Source organism: Sminthopsis crassicaudata, chromosome 3 (assembly GCF_048593235.1).
Source record: "Sminthopsis crassicaudata isolate SCR6 chromosome 3, ASM4859323v1, whole genome shotgun sequence".
NCBI classification, from domain to species: Eukaryota; Metazoa; Chordata; class Mammalia; order Dasyuromorphia; family Dasyuridae; genus Sminthopsis; species Sminthopsis crassicaudata.
In genome coordinates, this window is record NC_133619.1 from 152,631,054 (window position 1) to 152,657,555 (window position 26,502).

The 26,502-nt window shown below is 37.6% G+C and overlaps 1 protein-coding gene and 1 long non-coding RNA gene across 2 annotated transcripts in view; both read left to right on the forward strand.

Moving 5' to 3' along the window:
• The window catches only part of UBAC2 (UBA domain containing 2), a 359,465-nt gene that overhangs the window by 291,860 nt on the left and 41,103 nt on the right, over positions 1-26,502 (forward strand). The gene's annotated exons all lie outside the window — the stretch shown is intronic.
• On the forward strand, positions 6,457-14,102 carry LOC141560756 (uncharacterized). Its single transcript, XR_012487806.1, has 3 exons — positions 6,457-9,809; positions 12,001-12,085; positions 12,267-14,102. It is a non-coding gene; the product is annotated as an uncharacterized LOC141560756 (long non-coding RNA).

Below are 26,502 nucleotides of genomic sequence, written 5' to 3' on the forward strand. Positions count from 1 at the left end.
CACTGTTCTGTTGCAGTCTCCTATTGTCTTTACTGTGGAGAGTATGAATCATTGTTGGTGTTTATTCTTCCTTCTTGAAAAGGACCATGACATGAGAGAAGTGAAAAGGACCATGACATGCAAGTGAGTTAGATTGAAGTGAAGGAGGGCTGGGCAAGGTCACCTGCCTCAGTTTCCCCTCCAGAGCCATCTGGACCTAGTGCCCAGATATAGATTAAGATCCCCACAGGAGAGCTGGAAGGGACTTGGGAAACCACCTTGGTCTATTCTTATCAATTAAGAGATGAGGTAATTGAAGTTTCAAAAGCAGGGGGACATGAAACCAGATCATCTGACTCTTGAGCCAGTATTTTTTCCTCTGTCCTTACTGCCTCCCTTCCCTCCGGGTGTTCATGGGTGCAGTCATGGTAGGGCTCCGATAAAACACCCACACTTTCAGGCTAACATTTGAATTCATTGAAGAGTAAGCCATAATAAAGTTGCAACATGCTAATTAATCTCCTCAGGAACATGTCTTCTGTACCTTCATTGAAAAAGTAAAGCTAAGGAAGGAACTCTGTTAGAAGCTATCTTTCCACCAATCCATTCATTGTTGATGCTTTTTGAGCCCATTTGAGTTTTTCTTCGCAAAGATCCTAGAGTGGTTTGGCATTTACTTCTCCAGCTCATTTTACAGACAAAGAACTGAGGCAAACTGAGATCAGATTTGAACTCACAAAGATGAATCCTCCTGATTCCAAGCCCAGTCCTGTATCTACTGTACCATCTAAGCTATCCCCTTAAAATTCCCCAAATATGCCTTCCTATCACCTAGTTACATCCATCTTTCAAAGGTTATTCAATAAATATTTGCAAATGTTGATTTAGTAAAATATATAATATGGTGCACATGTATATAACTGTATAGTTTGGAGGCCTCTTGCATGTTCTTTTTAAATCCTTTGCGACTTTGATAAGCCTAAATAGCATCCTGCAGATTCCATCACTTAGCTGCTTTGCCTTCTAAATCGTTTTGCAGAGCAGGGACCATTTTATCTGCTCTCATCTCAGTATCATGGGGTATAAATAAATGCAAACACTAAATGATCAAATGGAATATAGAGATAACAAACCTTACATGCAGTGGAAAAGCAGATAAGAAAATAGATGAGAAATTACATAATTTTAGCTGATTAGTGACATAGCAATGGCTAAACATGTTGCTTAAACATGTCTTATGTTTTGATATTAATTTGGCTGATTTTTCCCAGCCTGGGGATCATTTTTTTTTTTTAAGTAATGTAAGTGTAGGGAGAGAATAAATAGTTTCTCCTATATGTTTACTACCTTTCCTGTCCCTTATTTCCTGCCATTGTTCCAAGTTATCCATGCGGTACCTTTCATATTTCTGTAAAAGTGTGAGTATACCTCCCTGCCTCAAACTTACATTCTACAATCCAGAAGAATATAACTCTTTGAGGGCAGGTACTTTCTCTCTATTGTTTTTGTATCTCCCAGATCATAAAGCAATGCTTATAAATACTTCATAAATGTTTGTTGAACTGAATTGAAATTGTATTAGATCCTTTCATTTCCTTCTTTAATATCTGAGTGATCATGTCTCCCTCCCACCACCACCCACCATCCAATTCCCCTACTGAACTTAGAACTTAATTCATGTACTCAGTCCTGCATGGATTGAATTCTTGGACTTGACTTCTGAACATTTGTAGCCTTTTGAGTTGCTCCAGGATTGTTTTGAGCCTTTTGTCTGGCAGTCTTTGAATTTGTTGACATCATGGGTTTCACTTCAGAGACTTTTGAAAGGTGAGTATGGTGGCCCCCTAAGTCAATTTGTCCAGTCCCCAAAACATCACAGACCTCAACATTTGATTTTTAAAATTTTAATGGAAATTGTACATTGGTTAATACCATTATCTCACTCAAGATTCACAACAAGTTAAAATTACTCAAACTTACTTTACAGATGAGGAAGTCTACCAAGGAAAAATGATTTTTTTTTTCCAGTTAGAATCAGAGTCTACATTAGAACTAAGATCTCATGATTTTTCATCTGGTGTTCTTTGGAAAACATTGCTAGGGCCATCACTATGTTACTCAAATAGCAATGGGGGCATAGAGACCTGTGATTTCCCCCTAAGGATCCTTGAGGCAGAGGTGTAAATGCCCTCATCCATGGCTCTTAATAGGATAATTCCTGGATCCAACCTTGGAGAAGTAATGATGTAACCTCTCAGCTGTGGTTTCTCATAAAATCACTACCTAAAATAGACTGAACTTACCATTAAGATTTTAATATATGAAATAAATTGATGGGTTTGGGAAATGAAATTCTTTGTATAAATATCATGATAAGGAACTTTGAATAGTTTAAGTATTGTGACCAGCTAAGCTTGAGCAAACATTTGTCAAACATATCAAGTCTGAGTAAGCATTGTTAGCAGACTGGAATGTAACAAACAGTGTAACTCGTTGTAACTCTTTAACCGAGAGTGAACCGGGAAACTGAGGATTTCTTTAGGCTCTGAAGAACAAAGACTCTCCAAGGGAAAAACATTTAAGAGATAACTGCTCAGAGAAGAATCTGACTAGCTATTGAATGGCCTGGAGATATGAGAGGTCTATAAACCGGCTAGTCTCTATTTGTTGATTGAGAAAAGCCTGAGGTATAAAAAATAAAATAAAATAATTAAATAATTATTAACCTTAAAATCGGAACAAACTCTTCCTTTCTTTTGGAACAAATTTTGCATAATCAAGACCCTCGGGTCACAAAAGTCCACCTATATTCTAGAGACAAAGATTTCAGGACCATTTAAATCATCTCACAGCCTTTGTGAGACTGACCTCCCTCTGGAACTTCAGTGAGAGGACCATCCGTTTCTCGAGAGGTCTTCACTTTGAGATATTTCAGTATTTCTGAATTGGGATTTGCCTTACCACACGTGGAAAGGAGCATCGTGGGGCCAAGTGGTGAAAGTTCTTAAACCCCAGCCTCCTGAGATTTCCTGAACAGTAACAACCCCAGGGTAGCCATGATGGCAACTTTCAGTTAAAATTCCAGAATTTTGCCTTCTAGAAAAAAAGAAGAGATGTTTTTGATCAGCACTGGTGTTTGGGGGACAAAATATTCAAATCTCCACTTCTCAAAGTCTCCTCTGCTTCTCAATGCCCTCCTTACCTCTGAGCTACAAGAGTAATGTTGCTTTTCCTAAAGATTCCAAACAGGTTCTGCATTATACTGCTGTAATAAACTTTTCCTGCTAATAAAGCCACACGCCTTGTTTGTTCATTCAATACTCGTTCGTTCATTTGTTCATTTTTTGAGTACCTATTCTGGGCCAGACTCTGCTAGGTGCTAGAGACACAAAGAAAATTAGATTGTTCTCAAGGTGCTCACATACTTTGGCGGAAGAAAAGAATGTATCTACAGATATGTAAAAACAAAATATCTACAGATTAAATAGAGGCTGGAATGGCTCAGTAGGTAGGGCACAGGGCCTGGAGTCAAGAGGACTTGAATTCAAATCCAGACTCAGATGCTTACTAAGCATCACTTAACCCATTTGCTTCAGTTTCCTCATCTGTGAAATAAGCTGGAGAAGGAAATGGCAAACCACTCCAGTGTCTTCACCAAGAAAACCCCAAATAGGATTATGAAGAGTTGAGCACTACTAAAAACACCAAACAACAATGGGGGTGAGGGAAGGAGAGGAGGGTAGGATCTCCTGTTGGAAGGAGGTGATACATGAGCTGAATCTTAAAAGAAATTGGGGATTCTAAAGGGAGAAGTGAGGAGGGAGGCTTTTGCAGACTTCCTAAAATGGACACAAGATTGGTATTATTTTTCATTGAGTCTTAAAACAATAGCCAGCATTTATGTAGCACTTTAAAGTTTGCAAAATAATTGATTCATGGTACTTCATGTGAACCTATGAAGTCCATGCTATTATTAATTTCATTTTACAGATAAGGAAACTGAGGCTGAGAGGAAAGAATACACTTATGCAGAATCACACAACTGGAAAGTATCTGAAGCAAAATTCAAAGTCAAATCTTCCTGATTCAAAGATGTTACTCAATTAATTGTGTCACTTAACTGCTTACAATCTAAGGCTATGCTCAGGCCAAAAATTCTTGATTTGGGATCTATTCATTTGGTTGAATTTTTAAAAAAATGTTCCTAACTATATTTCAATATAATTTGCTTCCTTTGTAATGATATGTATTTTACTTTATACATTTAAAAATTATTCTGGGACGGGGTCCAAAGGTTTCACCAAACTATCAAAGATGTCCTTAAAACAAAAATGAGTTAATAATCCCAGTAATGGGCTGTGGTCTTCACTAATCCAGCAAAGAATCTCTTCCATCCTTGTTACTGGTTTTTCTGAAAGGGTTTTTCCAATAAAGAAGGATGCTGAAATTCCGGATTTAAAAATCCTAAGGAGCTTTGGGATGCAAAGAAGTAAATTATGGGGTCAATACAACAGTTCATGTTCATAAAACATACCATGACCTGAAGTGACATCTTAAAAGTCTTCTGCTCAGTGCAGGTAAACTGAGAGTTTTTTAATGAATAATATTGAAGTGGTAAGGATTAAAGCATGTGATCACTGCCATAAGCATTAGCAGAATAACTAGACAGGCTTTCTTATGGTGACCATTCTTGCTGAGCTTTCTTGAGCTATCCTCCAGAACTTTAAGGTGATTTTCATATGACAAAATAATATGATCCTCACTGGCCTCAAAAAGCCTAGAGCACAGTCCCCCTGAAGTAGAAGGGACAAGTTGATAATCCTTTCAACAGTAGAATACTCCATACAGCTCAACTTATCTCCCATCCTCCTGGTCAAGGGTGCAAAGAGCAAGGGCATTGTCTGTAGGGAAGCCAAGCCCTAGACCACTACTACAGAGATGTATTTTGCTCAGCTAGCATGGCGAAATTTGTGACCCTGGCTAGCATGGATCACAGCAATATAACGGTCAATGCTTATACATGTCATGAGGTAGACACTCCCATAGATGTTCATATAGAACACAAATGCTGTTGCCCTATAGAACCAGTCACCGAAAGGCCAGTTGAAGTCTAAAATGTAATAGATGATCCTTCCTGACAGAGTGAGGGTAAAAAGGACATTAGACACAGCCAAGTTGATCAAGTAGAGATCTGGTGAATTCATCTTCTTTTGAGAGGTAATGTAGAGGGCAAGAATATTCCCAAAGTCTCCAGTGACAAAGAGCACTATATAGAATAATGACAGAAGAACTCTTGTGATCAAGGAGGGCTGGTGAAGGGAGCAGAAACTGTCACTGAATGGGAAATTACTTGTTTTCATCAAACTGGCACTTAGTTAACTTAGAACATGATTATTGGGACTCTTTCAAGAAGACTTGACCCCCACATTTCTCAAGTCATATGAGAGTGCTCTGCTGGTGACATTAGTTCTAGAAATTGTAAGGCTTTCTCTAGAAATCTCTTCAAGCCATAGTGCTAATAATTACTGTCATAAAAATGAATCAGGTGACTTTATTACCAGGAAAGAGCATTATAGGAGCATAATGCAGAGCCCATTCAGAATAGCCCAGTGCCTGTAGTAAGTGCCACATAAATTTTAGCTATTATCATTATATTAATTGTAAATAAGAATAAATTATATACAACATAATGTTGAATATAATATATTATGCTACATATAGTTGTTATCATTATTATAATCATTATTATTGCTGTTGTTACTTAACAAAGTCCAAATTTATTAGCTTGTCATCACCTAGATCCATGTACATCTTCCCCTTCCCATCTTGATGCTTTTGTCTATATTGTTCACCGATTTCTGGAATGCCCTCTTCCCAATCCCCACAATCCTCTAAATCGAGGATTAAATGCCACCTTCTCTGTTAAACCTTCCCTTGTATCCTTCAAGCCAGGAGTTTTCTTTAGTCTTCTGGCAGTCTGATGAAAATATGATTCCTTCTCAAAACAATGTTTTTAAATGCAAAAAAGTAAAATATTATGTTTAGAAGAATTGCACATGTTTAACCTATATTAGATTATTCTCTGTCTAGGGGAGAGAAGTGGGAGGGAAAGAAGGAGACAAATTTGGAACACAAGGTTTCACAAGAGTAAATGTTGAATAATATCTTTACATGTATTTTGAAAAATAAAAGGCTATTATTATAAAAAGTAAAATATTGAATTACAAGGGAAACTAGTTATATTAAAATATAGTTGTCAACATATATTTAAAATAAACAAAAAACAATTTATAAACCCTACGTTAAAGCCACTTTCCTAGTCTGAAATAATGTTTCTAATTTTGGGGGGTTTATTTTTTGCTTCCCATGTTCTACTATCTTAATGGCTCATATGTGGATCTGACATAGCTTCTCTATTAGCATCCTTATTATGGTGTGGAGCTGACCTTGGTCCCTCAAAGACCAGGTAAGCAGAGCAGAAAGACGTGGCAAGTCCTAGCAAGATGAAATCCTTCAAATATAGATAAAATGATGAGGCTGGTCTTAGTCTGGAAGCCAAGCTAAGTTCTGAGAGGCTCAGCATCAAATTGAGTGGGAGGTGATTAACTGTTTGAACCAATTCTGAAAGAGCCATCTATTAAACTGAAGAAATGTTAGAATCTACTGCAAATACAGTAACAAGGAAAATGGCAGGCAGTTAGAATGTTGATGTATGAGCTTAGTCCTGCTCCTATCAGGTTATAAGTGGAGATTTGGTCTGGTCCTGAATGGGAGTAGCAAATAGAATGCTTGTTATCAAGAAAACCTGCCTCAGACACATAGTAGCTGTCTGATCTTGGGAAAGTCAGTTAAGCTCTAGGTACCCCCTAAAACTATAAGGTAAGATGACCTTTTTTGTTTTTAATGCAAAACAATTATTAAGTGACTGCCATGTGCCAAGCACTAGAGACTAGAAAGACAATCTAATCAAGGAATAATTCAATGGAATCATAACCTTCCTCACTCTGGACACTACTTTTATTAAAGTCCCTTTAGCATTATGACTGCCTTGTCACTCTGTTAGCCTAATAACTCTAGGTCTTTATAAATGATTTGCTGAGGCAGATGGAGTACTGGAAGTCAGGAAGGTCTGGATTCTCATCCTTCCTCTGTAACATAGGCAGGCCATGTGAACCTGGAGAAAGCTCTTAACTTCTCAGGACCCCAAGAAACTTTCTGACACTATAAAGTACAGGCATCAATGCTGCCTGTAACCATGAGCAAGGAATGCTGCTAATTTTACTTCTGAGTTTCCCCAAACAACTCTTTGAAAGTCTAAGGAATTGATCAGCTGTATCCACACTGGGAAATCCCTCTCCAAATGCAGTCACTGGTCTGGATCCCATTGTATTTGTTTTAAATCTCCCCTACTCTCCAGGACAGTGTGTTGTACTTCCAAGGAGTTCATTACAGTTTGTTTAATGGATGGAGTAAGCAAATAAATGTACATGAAATTTCGCCATATTAGTGATCACCTCTATAGGGATATTTTCTTTAAAGGGCAAGGTTCTCTCTTTCCTCCCTCTTGGCCTGTTGAAACGTGAACCAGCATGGGGATAGGCTGCCTTAAAGGGCCTTCCCTAGTCTATGCATTTCACTCCACCAAGAGAACAGGCAGGGATGAAAATGCAGCCGTGGCTGGCAGGCCCTGAGCTGGCGGCTAAGTTTGTCTGTTAGCTGAGCCACGTCAGCAAATGTTATTCTCTCTGCTGATGTTTCCCTTTGAGTCCTACTTGAAGTTCCGAAATCAGTATAGTACTTAGCTTTCAACTCACCTCAATGACCCAAGGGAAAGAGACAGGGAAGTCATATGTGTCTGGTCCGGTCAGTCACCTGTACCAGGACTCAGAAGTGATGGAAGCTTGTTTCAAAGTAAGTGCCCTCAAGCAAGAACTCAAGGAACCTGCTACCCACACTAAGTGCCATGCTCCTCCTCCTCTGCTTTTACACCACTGGAGGGAAAAAAGGGTATCAACCAACTTGATCTTCAAAGCTCCAGTTCCCAGCTATAAGCCGGTGCCTCTATGAACCTCCTACCAACCAACTGGATCCAGAAAAAGATCAAGAGATGGAGAAGATGAAGGAGAGAAAGATCACTGCCTCTTGTCACAAGATGCCAGTTTTTTTTCTCCTTCTTTCCTTCCTTCCTTCTTTCTCTTTTTTCCTTCCTAACTTTTCATTTTCTTTTTCCTTTTTTCTCATTTCCTCCTTTCTTTCTTTTTTCGTTCTCTTTCTTTCCTTATCTTTCGTTTCCTCCCTGCCTCACTCCCTTTTTGTCCTTCCTTCCTTCCTTCTTAATTTCTTTTCTTTTTTCTTTTCTTATCTTTCTCTTTCTTCCTTTCTTTCTTGCTCCAATTTTTTTTATACTCCCTGAAGACTGGGATTTAGACCATAGATGTGATTATCAAAAAGCTTGCTTTGAAAACCCACCAGAGTCAGGAAATTCAAAAGCCACTACCTTTTCCCCACTGACTGTGAACAATGTGTTGTATAAAGCAATGAGCACCATCTAGGGACATCTCCACTTGCTTAGATGACATAGGCTAAGGATGAGTGGAGACTCTGCCTGAACTCTGTCTGACTTTCTGGGATTTAGAAATCCTGGGAAGGAGCCTTAATGGTTGCTGAACAACTCCATTTGCAGCTCAGAAAGCTGGGGAGCCAAAAAGCACTCTGTAGAGAAGGCACTGGCCCAGTTTGATTACAAAAGAGAGACAATGCCTTTGCCCCAGCAGGAAGAAGCAGGAGTCTGCCATAGCCAGTTCCTCAGCTTGGCTCTGATTTCTCACAGTAAGATGGTACCTGCTACACAGCTGGAAAATAAATGAGGCAACTGAACCATTCTTTGATTAAGACTCTTGCTTCATGAAGCAGCTAAGCCATCACCAAGCCACGAATTCTTGTGTTTTCTTTTTCTTTCACTGGAATGGAGCATGCAGCAGCTCCATCTTTTAGCAGATTACCTGAAACAAATTTTTAATCTGTTTTGTCCCAGGAGTGGACTTATCCCTGCCTCAATTTCCCTATCTCAAAGAATGTGGTCCCTGATCCTTTCCAACTCATCTTTAAAAAATCGTCTTCTAATGTCATAAACCAAATTTTTCAGGATGAAAATTAGGCATCCTTAGAAACTTGAAAAGGTCTTTTAAATCTGTTGGACACCATTTTCATAATTAAGCCTCATTTTTGGTTAGGAAAAAAAAAAAGGTCTTATCAACACCTTTTGTTTTTACATTAGTCATTTCTAGTTATAATCCTCCACCCCCAACCTAAACATCCCCTTGTAACAAAGAAAAACAATTCAGTAAAAACAAGTAATAGCATGACAGTACCTGTCATTCTGCCCTTCTTGTTCTCTGCCTCTGAAGGGGAAGGGAGAAGAGGAAAGAGAGAAAATTTCATTTTCTCATCTCCCAGTATCATCATTGCTTTCTCAGTCATTAGAATTTGGCTTCCTTTCAGTGATTTGTTCCTTTACCTTGCCGTAGTCATTGTAGATATTGTCCTCTTTCTACTTTTCTCTGTCTGTTTTACTACCTTCCAATCTCCCAAAGTTTCTCTGAGTTCCTCTTGTCATTTGTGGATGCTCAATAACAGGCCATTGTATTTACATAACACAGTTTGATGAAGCCCTTGTCTTCCTGAGGGAATCCTCCCATCAGAATCAAGCATGAGATTTGTTCATTCCCTGGGGCCAATAGTTACTGGAGCCATCATCTGACACAGCCAGGATCTCAGACCACCAATGATCCAGAACATTGGACCTGACACTGACCACTAATCTGAGCAGGGTAAGTCCTTTCATCTCTCCCTTCACAGTCACCACCACCCTAGTGTAGACCATTATCAGCTTGTCAATTAGAATTTAAATACTGTTATTGTTGTTTGTCCTTCCTTCTAAGACCATGACCATGACATGCAAGTGAACTGGATTTAAGTGAGGGAGGAAACTGCCTCAGTTTCCCCTCCAGAACCATCTGGGTCCAGTGGCCTCAGGATGACTGGAGATGGCCCTAGGTGCACTGGGAGACCTTGGTCTTTTTAACTCAAGTCTTCAACAGGTCTCAGTTTGATTGAGACTGTGCCCATTCAGGAATTAAGGCTAAGTAGCAATTGAGGCAAAGATATGCCCTTAGTTTCATCCTACTTTACCCTATCCTCCACACAATTACTAGAGGAATTTTCCTAAAGCACAGATCTGACAATGCTATTCCCCTACTCAATTACTCAAATGACTATTGATTTTAGGTCAGATATATATCAGTAATGGGCACATTTCATGCCTGAAATACACTCCTTCCTCAGCTTAACTTTTTAGAATATCTAGCTTTCATTTGAGTCAAGTGAGAATTGACTTTGTGTTAACTGGCTAATAGTCCAGTAGGACTGTGTCTTTGTTGGGGTTAGTGATGTCTGTGTGACGCATTGTGTAGGTATATATGTATATACACTCAGTTCATAAAGTTCAGAAAACATGATTGGCAAAATCTTGATTTTGTTCATTTATCTCAATAAAAGCCCAGTGGAACTCCAAAACAAACGAACAAACAAAATCCCACTTAGCCCACTTAGCTTGCAAGCTCAGGCACCCTCCTATTTCAGGCCTTTCCTGCTCCTCCCCGTTGCTAGGATTGACACTTAGTTGGGTTTTTAAAGATCTACAAACCTAGCACCAAACTTTCCAAACTTGTTCTATCTTCACCACTCCCTTTCCTGTTCTCTATAGTTTATCTACACTGCCTTTCTTGCTGTTCTACCTTCTTGATGTTCCTTACTTATCACCATTTGCCTAGAGTATTGCAAGTAACCTACGTGGCATCTAGGCCTCCCTCTTCAACTGATATTCTACACAGTTGTCAAAGTAATGTACCTCAAATAGATCTGGGGCCATTACATATCATTCCTCTTTATTCCAGTCAAATGATCCATTTGTTCTTTCTTATGGACAACACATCACCTCCTTTTTCCATGTCTTTGCATCTTCAATGCCTGGATCCTTCCTCAGTTTTACCATTTTAGAATACCTAGCTACCTTCAAAGTTCAGGTTCCATCCTATGTTAAGTCTTTCCTGACCCCCCCCCATCTTCTACAACTAGCACTCTGCTAATTGGGGAACATTCATTTGTTTCATTATTGTCTAAATATTCCCAATGCCAGGCACATAGTGGACCCTAGATAAAAAACTGTTAATTAATTAATTAATCAACTCTGTTTCTGCTTGGCCATTTTTCTTTCAGGTTGACTCAATAGCAGAAAAATGTTTGAGTGACTATATGAATGAATAAATCTCCTCTGATTTAATGGCTTCTTTTGCATCCAAAAGTCAGATCAAAGAGTCTGAGAAATAATGTGATCTATGACAATGATTCTCAAACTTTTGTTCTCAATATCCCTTTATTAACTTATTAACTTATTAAGGATTTGTCCAAAAAGTTTTTGTTTATATGGGTTATATTTATAGATATTTACTGTATTAGAAATAAAAACTAATTTTGAATTTGTAGACCCTCTAAAAAGGGTTTTAGAGACTCCCAGCATTCTCTGGACTATACTTTGAGAACCACTGATCCATGACACAATGATTTCACAAAGTAGCCCCCTTTCTTAAGAAATTGAGAGTCTCTGATGATCTTTTATGCCCAGACATATAAAAAGCATGGCCAATAGACTTCTTCCACAGACTGAGTCCTTGATGGATTGGGAAAAGTGGAATAAGGAATATGGATAGGATTTAGAGATAGCAGTGCGGGAGTTGGCTAAGGACCACAGTGGCCCCCAAAAGTTCAATCATATAAATAGCTTTTCAATTAAGACACCTATGAGTAAAAAAAAATAAGACACCTATGGGTGCAGTTACTCAGATCCTGAGAATGTGGCTTGTGGTTGGTGAAGATGGAGCCCACCTCCTGCTGGCATCAGCAGTTTATATTCTGAAACAACTTCATGAGGCACAGATTTCTAACTCAGGTTTGTGCTTGCAGAAACCTAACAGAGATGATGTATGTATCTGATTTCTGTGGTTTGTGCACTTTTGGTCCTGTGAGTACCTCCTGTTACTGTCTTATGGTAAGTCACTGTCACTTTAAGGGGCTTAATTAAAATAACAGCCTGTATGTCAGAGCTTTTTAAAAATTTAGCTGACTTGGAGAAAAGAGGAAGGGAAGAATAGATGATGAGAATAAGAGGAAGTTAAAGGGGTTGTTTATTTTCATTTTTTCTCATTTAATTTGAATTTTTTTTTCCCAAGGAAGAAGTACCTCCAGGAAACTCCCAGAAAAGATTTATTGTGGGACCAGTACTGATCTACACTACTAAAAGAAATTTTCTCACTAGGCCAAAAAATAACATTAGAGATATTAAAAGAAAGAAAGAAAGAAAGACCTTTGCATAGAGCCTTTTAACATTTGAATGACCTATGCTCACAAACAAATATTTAAAGAGGAGAATATTAGCCTGACCTGACTTATTTAGGTCAAAGTCGAGAGAAGTCCAGAACCAAACTGGACCCAGACATCCTGTTCTTACCCCCATTGTCATGGGAAGAACATTGAACCAGGAGTCTAGACCTGGCTGATAAGATATTGCCAATATGATGTTGCCAACTCAGTAGCAATGAAATTTTGGGGAAAATCACTTTATTTTTCTTTGTTCCTCTGTTTCCTTATTTGTAAAATGAAGGGAATAAATCATCTGACCTTCCAGTTAATATCCTATGATTCATATGAAATTCCTCTCTATATGGGACAGATGAAAATCAGCCTGGCATTCTAAATTCAAGTTCCATCTCTTACACAAAGTGGATGAGTGTTATTCATCAAATTATTTAATTTCTCAGTGCTTTGGACTCTCTATATTGACATTATAAGTTGCATATGACTGATCTACTTTGGAGCAGCTAGGTGGTACAGTGCTGGGCCTGGAGTCAGGAATAATTACCTTCCTGGGTTCAAATCTTGCCTCAGATCCTTACTAGCTCTGTGACCCACAAGCCATTTCACCTTGTTTGCCTCAGTTCATCATCTATAAAATGAGCTGCAAAAGGAAATGACAAGCCACTCTAATGTCTTTGACCCAAATGGGGTCATGAAAAGTCAGATATGACAGACAACAAAAAGATCCACTTCAGTAAAGTAAAAAAATCCTCACTGGGGGTCCCTTAGCCTAATGAAATCATAGTTGAAAATAGTCATTTTATCAATTCTATTCTGAGTGTGAGTTTTTGGTGTTTGGTGTTTTTTTGTTTTTTGGGTTTTTTTGATCTTCCTCTTTCTCACGTCAGTATCTTTTTACATGTGCTTTATGGACTATGAAGAGTTGGCCACGCCTTCCCCAACCAATTGGATTAACTCTAATATTGTGTGAGGTGCCCACATCAAATAAGCACTGAGCTCTCAGAGCAAAGCAGAATTGCAGGAACAACAGAAACATGAGATGTGCCCATGTAGAGACATCCCCACTCCAGGTGTTCATACAGTCTATTTGTGACCCGACCTGCGGTAAAGCTTTCTGAGCTTGTTTGGATCTGATCAACCACAGACCCATTTCACTTTGTCCAACATAGTGATGTCATTTTTGGTCCTCTTCAAGAATAAAGGACAACCACCAATCCACCAGCCTCCTCCCCTTCATCCTTCCTCTTTCTGGAGACTTATACCGAAATACCTCAGAGCTGCCTTTGGCCAGAATGGATTTCTCATGTGATAGAACTCTGACAGTAATCAGGGAAAGACCCTCCCAAGTGTTACACACCGTGTCCTTAACCTTAGCTCTTTCTTCTCAAGCCTTAGTCAAAAGGATTGAATCTCATTCTGTCGTTCTGTGTAAGTCGACTGCCTCAGTCCATCTGGATCAGTGGCCTTGGATCGTGAGCTTCTAAATCAGAGAGGCTGCCGTTTAGCCGGTTAGCAAGCTTTTATTAAGTCCTTGCTGTGGTCCAGGCACCATGCTAAGCACCCGGGAACACGAAAAGGCAAAGGACTGGAGGAGACAACTAGTATAACTAGTATACTACTATCATACTAGTATTAACTTGTATAACTAACATGTAAATTACTAATAACTTTATATATATATGTATATATACATATATATGTTGTAAATTGTAAATACATCCATACCATGTAAATTACTAATTAATATTTACATATATGTGTATTGTAAACACAAACATACTATGTAACTTACTAATTAATATTTATATGTATGTATATTTAAATGTATATATATCATATAATTTACTAATAACTATTTACATGTATGTATATTTTAAATACATACATAACATGTAAATTACTAGGTTTCTTGCATAAGGTGGGATTTGGGTTGAGTTTTGAAAGAAATCAGTGAAGCTAGAAAGTTGAGGCAAGGAGGGAGAACGTAGCAGGCACTGAGTTAGTAAACAGAAGTAGAGAGTAAAATGTCATGTTTTAGGAAAGCAAGACCAGTGTCCTCGGATCCCAGATTGTGGAAGGGAGTAAAGTGTAAGAATCCTAGAATATTAGGAAGGGGCCAGGTGGTAAGGGGCTGCCAAAAGATTTTCTAATTGACTCTAGAAGCAACAGGGAGCCCCTGAAATGTAGGGGGAGGGAGAGTAGGTAACTTGGTATTTCACTTTAGGAAAATCACTTTGGCAGCTAAATGATGGGTGGATTAGAGTGATTAGAGCAGGAAGACCAATCAGAAGACTTCTGTGAAGTATGAGTGGTGGTTGTGTGAGTAGAATTCAGCTATCTCAACCGTGTGAATCTTCACGATCTCATTTGAGGTTTGTTTTACAAAGATCCTAGAGTGCTTTGCCATTTCTTTCTTCAGCTCATTTTACAGATGAGGAAACTGAGACCAGGGTTAAGTGAGTTGCCCAGGGTCACACAGCTAGTAAGTGTCTGAGACCAGATTTAAATTCATATCCTCCTGACTCCAGACCTGGCTCTCTATCCACTGCGCCACTTAGCAGCTCATAGTGGAGAGTAGCGGATATATTTGAGAGATATTGTGAAGGTAGAAATAACAGGCTTGGCAACAGATAGATATGTGGGGTGAGTTTGAGAAAGGTGTCATGGATGAGCATTGTACACAGCAACAACAAGATTATGTGATGATCAACTGTGCTGGATGTGGCTCTTTTCAACAATGAGATGATTGAGGCCAATTCCAATAGATTTGTGATGGAGAGAGCCATTTCATCCCAGAGAGAGGACCATGCAGACTGAATGTGGATCACAACATAGTTTTTTCATTTTTTTATTGTTTGTTTGATTTTTTCTCATTTTTTTCTTTTTGATCTGATTTTTCTTGTGCATGATTAATGTAGAAATATGTTTAAAAGAATTGCACATATTTAATCTCTATTGGATTACTTGCTATCTAGAGGAGGGGGGTGGGAGTAAGGAAGGGAGAAAAATTTGGAACACAAGGTTTTGCAAGAGTGAATGTTGAAAACTATCTTTGTATGAATTTTGAAAATAAAAAACTTATCAGAATAATAAAAAGGTGTCTAAAAGACAGTTGGTGATGCTAGACTGGAGAGCAAGAGAGATTAGTGTTGGATACACACACCCATGCATACATATATACACATATGAATTATATACATATACACATATGTTTATATATTAGAAATCATCTACATTGTGGCGATCATTTGTGAGGGATAGAAAATCCTATCCCAAAATGACTACTCAGAGATCACTCATAGAAAAGCAGAATTATTTATTAGAATCTCGAGAAGCGGACCCCATCCTGGTCTGTGAGCCAGATTCACAGCAGGAGAGAGCCACTCCCTTGAAGATGCTCACGACTTTTATACATTTCAGACAAAGAACCTTCAAAATCCCACCCTCCATAGGTTGTGATTGGTTATATTTGGTCAGTGGAATGCAGCTGGCAATGTGATTTATAGCTTCTTGGGCCACGTATAGGTTAATCCCTATTTGGGCAAAGGAATGCAGCCTTCACGTGACTGGGGCCTATAGGCCTGATTTTCCGTTAGCTAGCAGTCTCTGATCAATATGTGCTTAATCTGTAAGTTCTTCACCATATCTTACTCCACACACTATGACAGCAACAAAGGAAGAGAGATACATCAAGAGACTAATGGACTGAGGTTGTCTACTTCCTAGACTTTGTTTTTTTTTTTTTGTTTTTTTTTTTTCAGGGATCAAATGGAAATTTAATTTAAAAATGGTTTGTAGGCAAGGAGGGAAGCTAGACAGGTATAGGGGTGAGGAGGACTCATTTTGTGTGGAGAAAATCAATACTTAGATTTATGGCCATGCAGTGACCTGTAGGTCTGACAAAGAGGGGTAACAGCAATAATGTGACAAGGCTGATTCATGGCAGGACTTTCTATCCAGAACATGGGGACTTGTCTGGTGCTTGTCAGAGCCCAAAGAACCCCTGATGCTGGTCAAAGAAAGATGATTGTGTGATTCTGCCAGAAGGTGGAAGCTTCTAGAGGGTAAGCACAAAGGACCATGCTCTGCCAAACTCAGGGGACAGTGTGCTTGCTGGACCTTAGTTCTAGAAAAATGAGGGTACATTCCAGTAACTTGATACAGCAAAAAGGGAGGGAAAGAGGGGGCTGGGTCAGCAGTCTTTAGAGAGAGCTTGCAGCATCCCCAGACTCCCATACAGTGCATAGAGTGAATAAATAGCATCGGGGTTCCAGGTAAATTGGGATTTATCTCCTGAGATCTCCAATTCACACTCTTTCAATAGGACATATATGAGGGTGGATTCCGCCCTCTTGTCCTTGGCAAAGGACAGAAGCTCTGAAGGAAGGGAGAAAGTCACCTCGTTGGTCTCATTGAAGTTTTTCTTCAGAATTTCTGTCACCAGGTCTATTTCCTGAGGCAGAATCTTTTCCTTTGTCTTCAGCAACTGGATCATGATCTCATACTGCATTTCACTCAGAGCATCCAGAGCTCCAAGGAGATAGAGTAATGCCCCTGCTAGTTCCTCCACAAGTTGTCCACGCTGGTCCTGCAGGTTGCTTAGGATGTTTCCCATCACGCCCTCAGCCTTCTGGGGGAGAACGCCACTGAACAAACTCTCAACTAGCACGTCTTGTAAGTGCACCAGACCCTCTTCACTCTGGAGGAGCTCCAGAAGATCCTGAAGCAGACACTGCCGTAGCTTCTTGTCCAGCATGATCAATGGACTTTGTTCTTTCTTCATCTCAGCTTGCAGTTTCTCAAATTCTGTACCTGTGTTCACTGATTCCATGCTGTTTCCACTTCTTTTGGGTGGGAAGGTTTTCTGGTTCTTATCTGGAAGTAAACGATCTCTCTTGGCTGGGGTAGTCCAGGTTAGGGAGCCAGGTTAAAGAGCACCAGGTTAAAGAGCTTCCTAGACTTTGAGAGGAGAGAAAGCTTCTATTCTTGATATTATCTTTCTTCTCTCCAGAACATGTAGCTTGGAAATCTCTCTAACACCTCCTAAGTAATTGTGATGGGAACTGCTTGAACATAGTGGCTGTCTAGGAGAAAGTAGAAGGAGGAAGGAAGGGAGAAAAAATTTGGAATACAATGTTCTGCAAAGGTGAATATTGAAAATTATCTTTGCACATATTCAGAAAAAACAAAAAGCTATTAAAAAAAGAAAAAAGGGAACACAAGTAGCCTTAGGAAAAGACATGCCCACAAATCCCTGCAGGGTACCCCAGATCCCTGGGGAGACAGGCAGATGTTTTAGTTTTGAGAAAGTGACTTCAAGCAGACTTGGTACATAAATAAAACACTTTGCAAATCTTAGAGTTATGTTAATGTTAGCCATTCTTTTTCCTTGTCATTTAAGGGCTTTTACCATTTGCCTTCATCCTATCTTTCTGGCAATGTTTCACACAATTCCCTTTATGTACTCTACAAACAGGACCTTTAGCTACTCCACAAACACAAGGTGGCTCTGTGTATTTGCATAAATTGTCCCCTAACCCCAGAATATATTTCCTCTTCATCTCGTAGATGACACCCAGTGTCAGCCTCAGATGTTGCTTATTCTGTGAAGCTTCTATTTATCTTTCCCACTCTCTAGTTAAAAGTGTTTTTCTCTTCTCAAATTTCCTTAAGGCATTTTTGTCTGGAACTTTCCTACTTTTCTCTCATTTTACCTTGTAGGTCCATAGAGACCAAAAATTTAAAGCAAAAGCTATTTTAGAAGTAATTGAATCCAACTTCTTCATTTTAAAGAAACTAGGGCCTAGGTAAATTAACTGACTTGTCTAAGGTTCAATAGTTATTAAGCATCTGAAGGTGACTGGAAGCTAGGTCTTTTTGACTTGATCTCTAGTATCCTATTATATTTATATATGCAGATCAGATTATTTACTTCCACATCTCCTCCTCTGTCTCACATTCTGACTCCAATCAATTCCTTCAGGGAAAAAACTGATCATTTAAAATTTTTTAAAATTATTTTTATTTATTTTGTTAAATATTCCCTAATTACATGTAAAAAAGAAAAAAGTTTTAACATGTAAAAAAAGATTAAAAATTTTGAGTTTCAAATTGTCTCCCTCCATCCTGCCCCTCCCCTCAAGAAGGCAAACAATTTAATCTTGATTATACAGTGAAGCCATTCAAAACACATTTCTTTCTTTTCTTTTTCCTGAGACAATTGGGATTAAGTGATTTGCCTAGGATCACACAGGTAGGAAGTTATAAGTGTCTGAGGCAGCAATTGAACTCAGGTTTTCCTAATTTCAGGGCAGGTGTTCTATCCACTGTGCCATCTAGCTGCCTCTCAAAATATATTTCTATATTATCCATGTTGTAAAAGAAAACACAAACAAAATAATAAAAATAAAGTTAAAAAAATAGTGTGCTTCAATCTGCATTCCCAATTTATCAATTCTATCTCTGGAGGTAACATTTTTCATCATTTGTTCTTTGAAATTATCTTGCATCATTTTCTTGAGCAGAGTAGCTAAGTTTTTCTACAGTTGAATATCCTCACAGTATTGCTGATACTGTATAGAATGTCCTTCTGGTTCTGCTCCTTTTATTTTGCACCAGTTTATATTAAGTCTTCCTGTTTGTCATTTCTTATAGCGCAATTGTACTTATTACATGACAATCACTAGCACAACTTGTTCAGCTATTCATCATTTATTGGGCATTCCCTCACATTCCAATTCCTTGCCAGCTGTCAAAAAGAGCTGCTACATATTTGTATTAATAGGTTCCTATTCTCTTTTCTTTGACCTTTGGAATATAATCCTAGTAGTTATCCAAAGTGTTTTACAGGTAGTGAAAACTTAATAAATGTTGGTTGAATTGAATGAACAATTTTCAAAAGAGAAAACATTGTTAATAATCATTTGGAAAATTGTTTAGTTACCTCAGAGTTAGATCAGAGAAATTCAACTTGAGACAGATTTCAAATACTACTTTATATCCATTTGATCAGAAAAAAATAACAAAAATTCTAAGTTGGTAAAGCTTAGTGAAAAACAGATACCCTTTATACAATGTTTATAGAACTGTGAATTGGTGTAATCTTTTTAGAATACAACCTTCATTTAAAACCTCTTTCACTAAATGACTCTTTCCTAAAATTATATCTTATGGATATTATTAAAAAGAAAAATGATCACTGTACATAATTATTCATAGTGAATTTATATTTAATGGGAAAAATGGAAATACTCAAATATCCATACAATGCAGAATAGCTGACTAAAGTGAAGTATGTGAATGCAGTGGAAATCTCTGCTTTCCTTAAGGGAAGAAGGAGGAACAAAGACTCATTAATTGTCTACATATGTGTCATTATTTGTAGTTATTTACAAACTATTTACAAATATTATCTTATTGGATCTTCAAAATAAACTATATGAGGGGTGTGCTATTATTATCCCCATCGTATAGTAGACCTCAGTTTCCTGAGCAAATGACTTGCCCAGGGTCACCCAGCTAATACATGTCTAAAGTTAGATTTAAATAGTGAACTTCCGGACTCCTGGTCGAATGCTTTATCCACTGTGCCATCTAGCTACCTATAGAGCAGCACAGGTAACACTTGACAACGTAAGTTGCAATTTTCCTTGCACTGGAGAAGTTTGCAACTTGTCACAGTTAATTGGAAAAATTACACTCATTTTAAAGATATTGCTAATTACTCTGAAATTTGGTTTCCTTTATTTCTAAAAAGCATTATAGCTTTTAAAATTCATTCTACCTCTTAATCTAAGCCCTTCTGAGTTTTACAAACGTGTCCGACCCAAAAAATAATCTAAATGATTTGTTCAAGATCATCCTGCTAGTAAATGTGTAGATAAGATTTGAATCCATATCTTCCTTGTTACTTTATATAATATTCCAAACTTTCTCTCCTATTTCATTTCTTCTCTTATATATTCCTTTTCCTCTTCCCCCTTCTTAACTCTTTTTAATCCAACAAAATCTCACAAAACTCACAAAGCTCTGAGTTCATCTTTCTGCTTAATCTTTAATTGTGAAAAATGACATTCTGAAGAAATTACATTTTCTTTCCTCCTATTGGGATGTGAGCACCTAACCCATTATTTCCTTCCAAATGCTCAAATATGTTTATCTTTTTAGGTTTCTCTTGTCTCCTATATTTTATTTAAAATATTCTACTCAAGATGCCCATCAATTGGGGAATGGCTGAATAAATTGTGATATATGAAGATAATGGAATATTATTGTGATATATGAAGATAATGGAATATTATTGTACAATGACAAACAAGCTGATTTTAGAAAGGCTTGAAAAATATTTACATAAACTGATACTGAGCGAAACAAGCAGAACCAAGAATACATTGTACACAAGAACAGCAAAAAGGTCTGATGATCTATTATGAAAGACTTAGTTCTTCTCAGTGGTTCAATGATTCAAAGCAATCCCAATAGGCTGGACAGAAAAATGCTATCTTCATCCAGAAAAATATCTATAGAGATTGAATATAAATCAATATATGTTATATTCACTTCTTTTTTTCTCTCTCCCATGATTTTTCCCTTTTGCTCTGATTTGTCTCTCCCAACATGATTCATAAAGCAATGTGTATTAAAAACAAGTAAATTTAAAAAAAACTCTATACATATTTAGTGTCATAGCAATCAAAGTATTACTTCATAGAGCTAGAAATTCACATGGAAGAAATTAAAAGATCAAAAGTCTCAAGGGAAATGATTTTTAAAAGTGGGAAAGACAGAAATCTAGCAGCTGTTGTTACTGTTATTCAGTCATGTCCAACTATTTATGACCCCATGAGGTTTTCTTGGCAAGGATACTGAATGGTTTGCCATTTCCTTCTCCACCTCATTTTACTGATAAAGAAATTGAAAAAAATCAGGGTTAAAACTTTCTGGAAGTCACCCAGTTAATAAGTATCTGAGACCAGATTTCAACTCATTAAGAGGAATATTCCTAACCTTAGGCTTAGCACTATGAACTGGACCACCAAGTCAACAGTCACCTTATGATATCATTTAGTAACTACTGTAGCAGCACCAGAGTTCACATCATTCTGTAAAACAATAACCATCAAAACCAAATTGGTACTGATTAAATAATGGAGAGGTCCATCAGTGGAAAAGATAGAGCAACAACCAAACACAGTAGGATGCTGTTTGCTAAACCCAAAGAATTACAGGTCCCAGGGTAAGAATTCACTACAATCTTTGATAAAAATGCTAGAAAAGAAATCTGGTAGAAGTTATAGACTGAGCTGTTACAGGAATCAGGCATAAAGGATGAACTTATAAATAAATTAGAAGAACAAAGACACAGCTGTAGGGACCTAGTCCTAACATCAAAGACTTCAGTTTCTAACTATCCCTTGGGGTGTCTGACCTCAGTTGCAATAGTGTTTTCCATTTCCTTGTGTAATCAGAAATTCTTGACTTCAGTCCGGGTCTGACCTGAAATTGCTTGGCTTTAGTCCAACCTTCTAGGATGTCACCAAATCCTAGATAACAGTGGCCCTCGCCCAGTTATAATCTACCAAGGGGCCCCAACCTCTGGATCAGCTTCATCCAGCTTTTATGGAATAAAGGAATCTATGGTTTTTTTCCCTTGAGTTTTTATTGTTTTATATGATAAATTTCATCATTAGTCTTTCTGGGGGAAACTACACTTGGCTGGAACCTTTCACATTGTCATATTAGCTGGAAGTTTTATTCCTATAAAACATGGACACATGTATTTGCCTTTATTGTAGAAGATGTCTAAGACAAAATAAAAATTGAAAAGTTTTTTCCAAGGAAAATTGAGGTCCTTCAGATGATCCTGCTTTCAAAAATCATTGTGCTATTGATGTAACATGATTTTGTGGTCCCTTGATTTTAGGGAGGGGACTTCTGTTCTGCAAAAATCAATGACTCTAGATTTTCTGGCTTTGGAGTCTGCTTCAGGAAGCTCCCATACCCAATTTTAGTTAGATTGCTTCTGGCCTCAGGATAGTCCCACAGATCAAACTCTTGAGACAATAGGGAATAAAACCTTTCCTCAATTCATTGCTGACTGATAATCTGGTCAATAATAATCTGGTCAATGAGAACCAAATTCCTTCCTACCTATGAGCAATAGAATTAGCATATCAGTGATAGAAGCTAGATCGTGTTTCTTGCTTGTGTTTCTCTGCTGAATTCCCTTACAATTCAGTCCACTTGTAATGGAATTATAATTACAATAAATAAGGAGATGGGTTCAAGTCTGCAAATTTTTTTGAGACATATGATGCATGTCACCATACTGCTCTGTGACAGCAAATTTTTAGGGTCCCCTTTCCCAACCTCAACACTATTGCCTTATGTCTGAAAACAGTGAAGAGCTTCCTAAATGAGAAACATGTAACCATTCAAAGAATTTCAGACTAAATGTCTACACAGAAAAAAAAAAAAAGATGAAGAAATTTCCTTATTCAAATCATATAGTTGATTGGTTAGAACATACATCTTAGGCAGGAAGAAATGACCATAAAACTTGACTTTTCAACCAAAAAACAAAAAACAAAAAACCCAAGCAAACAAAGAATAACAACAAAAGTGAAAATAAACCACATTGTGCTCTATAATCATCTCCATAGTCTTCTCTCTGGATGCGGATGGCTTGGTTTTTTTCTTTCTCATCCCCCCCCCCCCTCTTTTGATTTGATTTTTCTTGCACAGCATGATACAATGTGGAAATATGTTTATAAGAATTGCATTGTTTAACCTATATTGGATTATTTGCTGCCTAAGGGAGGGGGGAGATGGGAAAGAAGAAAAATTTGGACACTGATGTAGGACTCTTTGCTTTGCCCACATTCAGATTCAGGTCACAGTCCTGTCTCATAGTCCCAAGGTGAGAAGGAGCACAGGTACACTAGCACACAGTGGAGCAGGGACCCTCCTCACAGTTCTAGGGCAGAAAAAAGGGCTCTCAGACCATGAAAGTGCTCAAAAGGAATTTTGAAATCAAGTAAGAGAATAGAAGAAAAATTGGGAAGAGAAATGTAATTCAAAAGGAACTACAAAAAAACAGCAAAGAGAAGTATACCTTAAAAAACAAAAATGGCCAAATGGAAAAGGAAGTACAAAAGCTTAATGAGGAAAATAATTTCTTAAAAATTAGAATTGAGTAAATGGAAGCTAATCAAGAATTAATAAAACCAAAGAATGAGAAAAGTGAAAACTGTGAAATATCTCATTGGAAAAACAACTGTCCTGAAAAACAGATACAAGAGAGACAATTTTAAAATTATTATATGGGGGATGGACAGATTTAGTAGGGAAGATAATGGATACCATTTTGGGTATGTGGAATTTGATTTTATCCTCCATCAGCAATCTTTCTGTCATTGATAAAGATAGGTGCTATTAAACAACTGACCATTAAAGGCCAGATCCCTATAATTCCTCATTAAAGACCCCCCTCAGGCTGACACTGAGCTATTAGTATCTTCTCTTTGGTTCTAAGCATTCACCCAGTTCTAAATCTACCCAAACTACACTGTTTAGTTCACACTTTTCCGTCTTGTTTATAGGAACACAAGAAAGATTTCATAAAATGCTTTGCTAAAAATGTAGATGAACTATATTTGAAGCATTCCTCTGATTCACCAGTCTGGAAATGCTGTAAAAAATGACTTGAGGCTAATTTTGATGAGACCAGCCCTCCCTTTAATAATTTATTCTAGAATCTGGTCAAAGTAAAACCTTCTCTTGAGCATACCATCCTTTATAGGTATCATCTTTTATCTTTCCCCCTTTAGATTCAAAGTTCTAGGAAAAAATCATTTTTTCTTACAATCTTCATTTCCCCACCACCCACTTCTCAAAATTTTCTAATCTGTTATCTCAAAACCTTGTAATCTGACTTCCAGCCCTATTACTCTATTGAAACCACTTTATAAAAGGTCATCAGTGATCTCATAATTGCTAAATCCTAGATAAGTAGTGAAATAATATGAAAAGTTTTCAAAGAATAACAAGCTACTAATAACCACATGAAAGCATATTCCAAATCACTAATAATATGAGCAATACCTTTTCTACAGGCTAGTCCTCTCACTCCACCCCACTTCCATTTATACCTGCAAATTGGGTCCCCAGTAAGATAACTACTATCTTGGGTTCTAGGGGTAACTCTGTGAGTATGGGCACTCCTACCAAAATAGTTCATGAGACTCTTTAGTGTGCTCCTACTAACAGTAAGTCAGTAGATTTAATTGGCTTTTAGCAAAGCTATTTATTCAATAGGAACACTTGGCACAAAATATTCCTCATCAAAATTTGTAGTACTCTCTTATATAAATATACACAGTTACAAGAAGAGTGGGGCTCAAAAACAGATGAAGTTAAAGGCCCACTATATGATGTCATAATATTAATAGCCTTTCTCTCTGAGTGAGTGGTAGCAACAAACAAAAGGGATGATGAAGACACCTAGTTAAGGGATAATTGAAAAAAATGTGGTGTGTGACTGTAATTAAACTATTATTGTGAATAAGAAGTGAAGACAGAGAAGAATTCAGAGAAATACGAGAATTCCCATGAATTGATTGATAAAATAAACAGAACTAGAAAAACAATGTGACTACCAGAATGTAAATGAAAAGATCATTAAAATGAAATCAAATTTTGAGTAATTAAATAGTTAATAGATCCAGATAACACATAATGAAACATAGATCCCTCCTCTTGTCAGGGAGATAAGGGACTAGGACAACAAAATGTTGCCTATATTTTCATATGTGGTTGCAGTAGTTGCTATTTTTGTTTAACTGTTTTTCTCTTGCAAAGGAGAGGTCAGTTCTAGGTAAAATGATTTTTAAAAGAGAAGGAGGGTTTATCTAGATATGACTGGAAAGTAAAAAAGAAAAAGGACTAAATAAACTTATTTAAAAATAATTAAAATAAAACCTATCCAGTGGTCTTTTTCACTTCTCTTCCTTGATTTCTCTGGAGCTCTCTAGATCTCTCATTTCTAACCCTTTCTCTCCTTTCACACAGTTACCTAGCTTGTTTAGGCCTTAATAATCATGTACCTACACTTCTGTTTGGTCTCCTTGCTTCCTGTCTCTCTCTTCTTCAATGATTTCTATACATAGCTGCTAAAATAATCTTTACCATGCGACCGTGTCACTCCTCTGTTCCACTGTGGCTATCTATTGCTTCTAGGATAAAATATAAGCACTTCATCCTGGTATATAAGGTTCACCACATTTAAAACCAACATACTTTTTAAGGCTTATTTCACATTATTCTCTTAACAATTCAACATTACAGTCAAACTAGATTTCTATCTGTTCCTAGATTTTTCACTGTTCCATCTATTGATTCCTAAATTCTAGGTTCTACAGGCCTAATTGTTTTTTTTTCTTTCCCACCAGCTGTTCTTTAAAAATGTACATTTTGTGACAAATCAGTGGTCATACCAAAGAATAAAAGGCAATTAATACAAAAATTTATATTTAAAACCAAATTTATTGAAGTTTGCTTGGTCGGTGTTGGTTTCAAATAAGAAAAAACCTAAGTATTAAAAAGGGATCCTTTAACTTTTCTAGTTGGGGTATATTCCTCCAGATTAGCAGGTCTCTGCTTTTTTTGATCTTGTCAGTAAGATAGGAACTGGCTTCTAACCTGTGGCTGGTTGGATTGAACAAAGCAGGCTAAGAACAGAAGAGTTAGGAATCAAAAAGAAGTTTAATTTCAGAGTAAGGAAAAAGCCTGCAAGCAAAGTCCTCCTCAGAATGAGGGCTGATGACTTATGGCAGGGATTGGGGTTTTTAAGTATGAAAACTACAAAAAGGTAGGATCCAACACAATTATTCTTAGACCTTGAATAAACAGTTCCCATGGCAGACCCATGCATATAGGCAATTTTGGGGACTATACAGGCATTCTTGGGTGCTGTGGGAACAGTTTCCAAATTATTAATGTCAACCAGAGTTAGCATGGCAGGAAAAGGAGAGCAGAATTGAACCCAGTTCAATGCTTAACAGCACTCAGTGGGTATAAGCATAGGAATTGTTC